Here is a 7,544-nt window from a genome sequence, read left to right as displayed (position 1 = left end):
GAATCCTTACCTCAAGTGGAGAATTCAACCTTAAGCTTCCTTGATTCCAGCTTCAAGCTAAGCCCCCTGGTTTCACAAACTGAATTCCCAAACAACCAGCCACAAACCATCTTTCAATTTCCAACCTAAATTCCATAAGAACTTGCAAGAACACGGAAATTTCAGAGATGAAACTTACCTCTAACCAATCTTGACTTCTGCTTGCCTTTAATTGCCTCAAACCACCTTGATTCCACTCCTAAATCTCAAAATTCCCAACTCCCTTCCTTTCTGCCCTTAGTTCTCCTTTACTTTTAGCAAAAACTGAGTTGCCTAGGTGAGAAAAACATGAATGATCTTTCCCTTAGCTGAAGTGATCTAAATCCCTGCCAAAAGACCCTTTTGCCCTTCCATCTATTTCCCCTTCTAACTAAACCTCAAGGACATCCTAGACATTTCACACTCCTTACAAATCTACCATTTCCTCATCTAGACTTGTTACCATTAATGGTTACTAATGGTCACCCAAGTTACTCAATCTCCATTAACCATTAGCTCATAGACTCACATTATAAGATCCCCAAAATACCCCTAGGCTCCTCCCGAGCCGGGTATTTAATCCTGTTGTGACTTTCAAACTAATTAGCTCCCTAAGACCGTCTCGGCACGTGCACCACATTAATATCACCAAACACACATGGTACTAATCATATAATACAATTATCACATGTATGCCCTCAGTGGGCTAAAATTTCCATTTTACCCCTAGCATACAAACGGGGCCCACATGCATATTTATTCTACCTAAACATGCATCCTAATCACATATTCATTTAAATTCATATATTAACATGTTAATTCACTTATTGCTCTCCAAGCATGCTAATCAAGGTCCTAAACCTTATTAACAAATTTGGGGTGTTACAACTATCCCCTCCTTACAAGAATTTCGTCCTTGAAATTACCTGAATAACTCGGGATGCCGGTCCCGCATATCAAACTCAAGTTCCCACGTCGCCTCTTCAATCTTGTTGTTCCTCCACAACACTTTAACCAAGGCGATGGTCTTGCTCCGCAAGACTTTGTCCTTCCTGTCATGGATCTGAACAGGCTTCTCCTCATATGATAAATCCTGATCCAGCTCCAAATTCTCATAACTCAACACATGAGTGGTATCTGATACATATTTCCGGAGCATAGATACATGGAACACGTCATGAACCCCTGATAGTGCTGGAGGCATCGCTAATCTGTAAGCTACCTCACCAACTCGTTCTAGAACCTCAAAGGGGCCAATAAACTTGGGGCTCAACTTGCCCTGAGCACCGAATCGTTTCACCCCTCTCAGGGGCGAAACCCTAAGAAACACATGATCACCGACCTGAAATTCCACACTGCTGCGTCTCAAGTCTGAATAACTCTTCTGGCGACTCTGAGAGGCGAGCATACGAGCTCTAATCTTTTCAATTGCCTCATTGGTCCTCTGAACCATCTCAGGACCTAAATATCTTCTCTCACCAGTCTCATCGAAGTGTATCGGTGATCTGCACTTTCTTCCATACAGCATCTCATACGGAGCCACTCCGATAGTCGCATGATAACTATTGTTGTACGAGAACTCAATCAATGGGAGATACTTACTCCAAGATCCCCCAAAATCCAACACACAGGCTCGTAACATATCCTCCAATATTTGAATCGTCCTCTCAGATTGCCCATCTGTCTGAGGATGATAAGCGGTACTAAACCGTAACTGTGTGCCCATTGCCTTCTGCAAGCTCTCCCAAAACTTGGAGGTGAAGGTGGGGTCCCTGTCGGATACTATCGACCTCGGAGCCCCATGAAGTCGAATAATTTCCTTCACATAAAGCTCAGCATACTGCTCCACAATATAAGTTGTCCTCGCATGCAAAAATGGGTGGACTTAGTATACCTGTCCACAATCACCCACACCGAGTCATGCAGATCCACGGTCTTTGGTAATCCTACCACAAAATCCATGGTAATATCCTCCCATTTCCACTCTGGAATCCCTAGAGGCTGCAATAACCCTGCTGGCCTCTGATGTTCAACCTTGATCTGCTGACAAGTTAAGCACCTAGCCACATAGTCCACCACATCCCTCTTCATGCCTACCCACCAATACAAAACCCTTAAATCTTGGTACATCTTCGTAGTACCTGGGTGTAAAGAATAGGGAGTGGTATAAGACTCATCCAGAATCTCTCGCTCAATATCTGAATCAATCGGTACACAAATCCATCCCTTGTACTTCAATAGGCCCATCTCTGAGATAGAGAAGTCCTTAATCATTCCTGCTAGGATGTTCTCTCTACGTTCAACTAACTGGGGATCCCTTCCCTGTGCTTCCTTAATCCTCTCAAGGAGTGTAGACTGTAGAGTTATGTTGGCTAACCTACCAACCACTAACTCTATACCTGCTCTGGCCATCTCCTCAGCTAATCTGTCTGATACCTGCCTCGAACTAAACAACTGTCCTGGGCCCTTCCAGCTCAATGCATCAGCCACTACATTAGCCTTCCCAGGATGGTATAAGATGTCACAATCGTAATCATTTACCAATTCCAACCATCGTCTTTGACGCATGTTCAAATATTTCTGAGTAAAGAAATACTTTAAACTCTTGTGATCAGTGTATATCTCGCACCTTTCACCATACAGGTAATGTCTCCAAACCTTAAGTGTGAATACCACTGCAGCCAACTCCAAATCATGTGTGGGATACCTCTGCTCGTACTCCTTTAATTTCCTTGATGCATAAGCTATTACTTTCCCATCTTGCATCAACACACAACCCAAACCTTGTCTGGAAGCGTCACAGTAAACCACGAACTTCTCATTGTTTGTCGGCAAGCTCAACACTGGTGCAGTAATCTATTGCCGCTTCAATTCCTTGAAGCTATTCTCACACCGATCTGTCCACACATACTTGGTCTTCTTTCTTGTCAACTGCCAATGGAGTAGCAATCCTGGAGAACCCCTCTACAAACCGTCGGTAGTACCCTGCCAACCCAAGAAAATTTCTGACCTCAGGGACGCTACTCTGTCTAGGCCAGTCTCTCACTGCCTCTATCTTACTTGGGTCAACCAATATCCCCTCCTTACTGACAATATGGCCCAGAAATGTAACCTGCGGTAACCAGAACTCGCACTTACTGAACTTGGCATATAGCTTATGCTCTCTCAATCGTTGCAACACCAGGCGCAGATGATGCTCATGCTCTGTCTCTGACTGGGAGTACACCAATATATCATCGATAAATACAATCACAAACTTATCCAGATAATCTTTGAAAATCCTGTTCATCATATCCATAAAAGCTGCTGGGGCATTGGTTAATCCAAAAGACATAACCAGAAATTCATAGTGCCCATACCTTGTCTGAAAAGCAGTCTTTGGTATGTCCTCCTCTTTAATCCTTAACTGATGATAACCTGACCGGAGATCAATCTTCGAAAACACCGTACTCCCCTATAGCTGATCAAATAAATCATCAATCCTAGGCAGTGTATACTTATTCTTAATAGTCAACTTATTCAACTCCCTGTAGTCAATGCACATCCTAAGCGACCCATCCTTCTTCTTAAAAAATAGCACTGGAGCACCCCATGGTAAGAAACTCGGTCTAATGAACCCCAAATCCAGTTACTTCTGTAACTGAATCTTCAACTCTTTTAACTCTACCAGAGCCATTCTATAGGGTGCCCTGGACACTGGCTCTGCTCCCGGTGCCAACTCTATGACGAACTCGATCTCCCGCTGCGGCGGCAATCCTGGAAAATCTGCTGGAAATAGGTCTGAGAACTCAGAGACCAATCTGGTTTCATTTGGTCCCATTGTTACTACTTTAGAGGTATCCACAACACTTGCGGGAAATCCTATGCAACCTTCCTGCATCAGGTCTCTAGCCCTCAGTGCTGAGATCATAGGCACTCGCGGTCCATTCATCATCCCCACAAACACAAAAGGTACCTCGCCTTCTGGTTCAAAAGTCACCATACGCCGCTTGCAATCAATCGTTGCCCCATACCTCGTTAACCAATCCATCCCTAATATCATATCAAAATCATCCATGTCTAATTCAACCAGATCAACAAACAGTTCCCTACCATCTATCTCTACTGGTAATGCTCTAACCCATCTCCTAGAGACTACCAGTTCTCCTGTTGGTAGCAAAGTCTGAAAACCCCTAGCATACACAATACTAGGTCTACAAAACTGGTCTATCACCCTAGCAGATACAAATGAGTGGGTAGCCCCTGAATCAATCAATGCAGTATACAAAGAACCAGCGCTAGAGATCTAACCTGTCGCAACTGAGGGACTAGCCTCCGCCTCAGTCTGAGTCAAAGCGAATACCCTGGCAGGAGCGAGACTGTATCCCTGCTTTGGCTCCTCTTTCTTAGCTTGTGGACAGTCTTTCTTTAGATGGTTGGCACTCCCACAGATAAAACATGCCCTAATCTGGCACTCACTCTGATGTCGTAGTCTGCACCGAGGACACACTGGAAAACTCCTCCAGTTGTCACCTCCGCCCTGACGGCCACCAATAGAACCTCATACCCTCCTACCAGAACTAGGAGAAACAAATGAAACTGGAACCCTTCTTTTCTGCTCACTGGGGCCACTGCCCCGACTAGACCAACAAAAGGAGGCACCGTCCTCCTGGCATCGCGCCTAACGGCGCTGTCTTTCCATATCTGATCCTCAGCCCTCTTCGCAGTAAGGGCCTTATCCACCGCTTGAGCATAAGTAGTAGTCTCTGAACTCAAGGTAATATTCACATCACGGGCGATCATCACATTCAACCCTGGTATAAACCTATCTCTCCTGGCCGCATCTGTCGGCACTAAGTCTGGCGCAAACTTCGCCAATCTGTCAAATCTCAGGGCGTACTCAGTGACTAATAACCTGTTCTGAGTCAAGTTGATAAACTCCTCAACCTTCGCAGCTCGAACTGCTACACTGTAGTATTTCTCATTGAAGATACTCTTAAATTCTTCCCAAGTCATAGTTGTAATATTCCTCCACTGACTCACTACATCCCACCAGATACGGGCATCCTCCCTAAGCATGTAGCTAGCACAAGCTACCCTTTCATTTCCTTCAACCCTCATGAAATCTAAGATTAAGGAAATCATATTCATCCACTGCTCGGCCCGCAGTGGGTCTGATCCACCCTCAAAGGAAGGAGGTTGTTGCTTCCTGAATCTTTCATACAAGGGTTCCCACCTGTTCTCAACCACAAGCTGAACCAGCACTGGCGCTACATTCCGCTGAATTGGTAACCCTGTGACCTGTGAAAGGGCCTGCTGCCTCATCTGACAAAGTTCTTCCTTTGTTCTCTGCAATCTAGCCTCCATTTCGGCTAATATCTGTTGCCAGTTCTGTGGGGCAGGTGAAGGGTTCTGACCCTGATTGTCATCCTTAGCTCGACTGCCGCGGAGTCTAGATGACTGCCGAGGCATTACAACTATATGCCTGCAATCAGTGACACCGCTTATCAGGCATGATAATAAAATCCAATTCCACCTCCCATTCTCAACAACCAACCAAGATCAACAATCCGGATAACATACAAATAGCATATAACACACAACGGGCCATGCCCTAACATCATGCATATGTTATTTCATTCATTATGCTCTTTCAAACTAAACAGGCAAACAGGGCATTCAAGCACATATTCAATCATAATAATCAACCATACCAATCAACCTTAAGTCAATGTAACGCCCTACTTCCTTAGAGCCGTTACTAAGTGAGTTTTTAAGACAAAACAGTGTGCAATGGACTCGCTAACCGAGGTTTTGAAACAAAAGTGTGACTAATTAAAAGTTAAGGCTGTAATCTTTGAAAATGCGTCATTTCATTAAAACTTCTATTATTAAACATTTGGGATCCCAAAATAAGGTTTGAAAACTGATTACATCTTGAAATAAGGTTACAGTTAAGAAATCATAAAATCATAGATTATTACAGCCATTTTCGAATAAACCCCCAACCAAAGCAGTCAGGCAGGCCAAACATGTACGCGCCGCTTCACGCTCTCCGTACTCATGGTTGGTTGATTCAGTCATTGCCTTTACCTGCAACACAGAGCACCCGTGAGCCGAAGCCCAGCAAGAAAACTCATGCAGAACATAACATATGCAATGTATACAGTTTATCATAACAGATAATCCACAATAAACAAGTCAATCATTAGACTAAGCAAACACGGCCAAGCCGCCCCAGAGCCTTACCGAAGCCTGGGGTATCGGTTCTCACCGCGAGGATAACTCATGTTTCCCTTGGGTCCCACCCTGAATATAGCATAACACATGTATCCACCGGGCCCCGCCCTGATTATAGCATCCCATGTGCTAGGTGTTACTTTCGGCCCACGGCCGCCCCGGCTTACGCCGTACTCGGCCCACGGCCGCCCCGGCTTACGCCGTACTCGGCCCACGGCCGCCCCAGCTTACGCCGTACTCGGCCCTTGCCGCCCCGGCTTACGCCGTACTCGGCCCACGGCCGCCCCGGCTTACGCCGTACTCGGCCCTTGCCGTTCATTTCATCATAATCACACATATAGTACGTTTGAAATAATCATTCACACACATCATGATTCATTTAAGGTTAAACATTTGCACATAATACAATCTGGGGCCATGCCCTAACCTCGGGTGTTATAGTTTTCTTACCTTTCCAATCAATAGCTTAGATCACCTGACTCCTTGAGCACGATCCCACTCGAGCCTTAGCGCACACCTAGGCACAAACATAGGTCAAAGTCAACACCGAACCCCAAGTCCGAATACCTAGCCTCGGGACCAATCCCGAGCCCCCGGGAAGTCCCAAATCCCCAAAACAAAGTGGCGGAATCAAGCCCCGAACCCTAGGTCAAAATCCCTCATAAAAACCCAAAAATTCACCTCTGTGAACAGTGCAGCGCTACAGCGCTCTAAAGAGGGCGCTGTAGCGCTACAAGCAGAACACTCCCCCCAGAACAGGGGCTAGCGCTACAGCGCCCACTGCCTAGCGCTGTAGCGCTAGTTGCAGCCCAGCAGAACCAAAAATCGCAACTTGCGATTTTCTCCTCCCATTTCAACTCCAAACTTGTCCAAACCTTTTCCAAACCCAAAATCAAGCTTATACACACTCCACACTCATCCTAAGCATCCCAAGAACTCAAAACCCAATTACATTCAACCCAAATCTCAAAATCTAACATGATGAACTCAAAAACCAGAAATTCATACAACAACAAAGTTAAAGTCTTAGAAATCATACCATTGCTGCAAATTTCGACCTTGATTCAACCCTAGGCCTCCTTAGCTTGTTCATCCTCAAAGCTTGCCCAGAAATCCCCTAAAGTTCCCAACAACTCAGTTCAAGACACAGCTCAAACCAGCCAAAACCCTAAAACAGAAATCTCCAAAAACTTACCTCAAACTTCTGATGTTCTTGCTAATCCTTGCCAAGTCTTCAAGTGTGGCCTTAAGATTCTTGATGCACAGCCTATCCTAGCTCCCCACTGAGCTTGACCTCAAGAAAAATG

This window comes from Humulus lupulus, chromosome 8, assembly GCF_963169125.1.
Source record: "Humulus lupulus chromosome 8, drHumLupu1.1, whole genome shotgun sequence".
Classification (NCBI taxonomy): domain Eukaryota; kingdom Viridiplantae; phylum Streptophyta; class Magnoliopsida; order Rosales; family Cannabaceae; genus Humulus; species Humulus lupulus.
Note: the sequence above shows the minus strand (reverse complement) of the source record.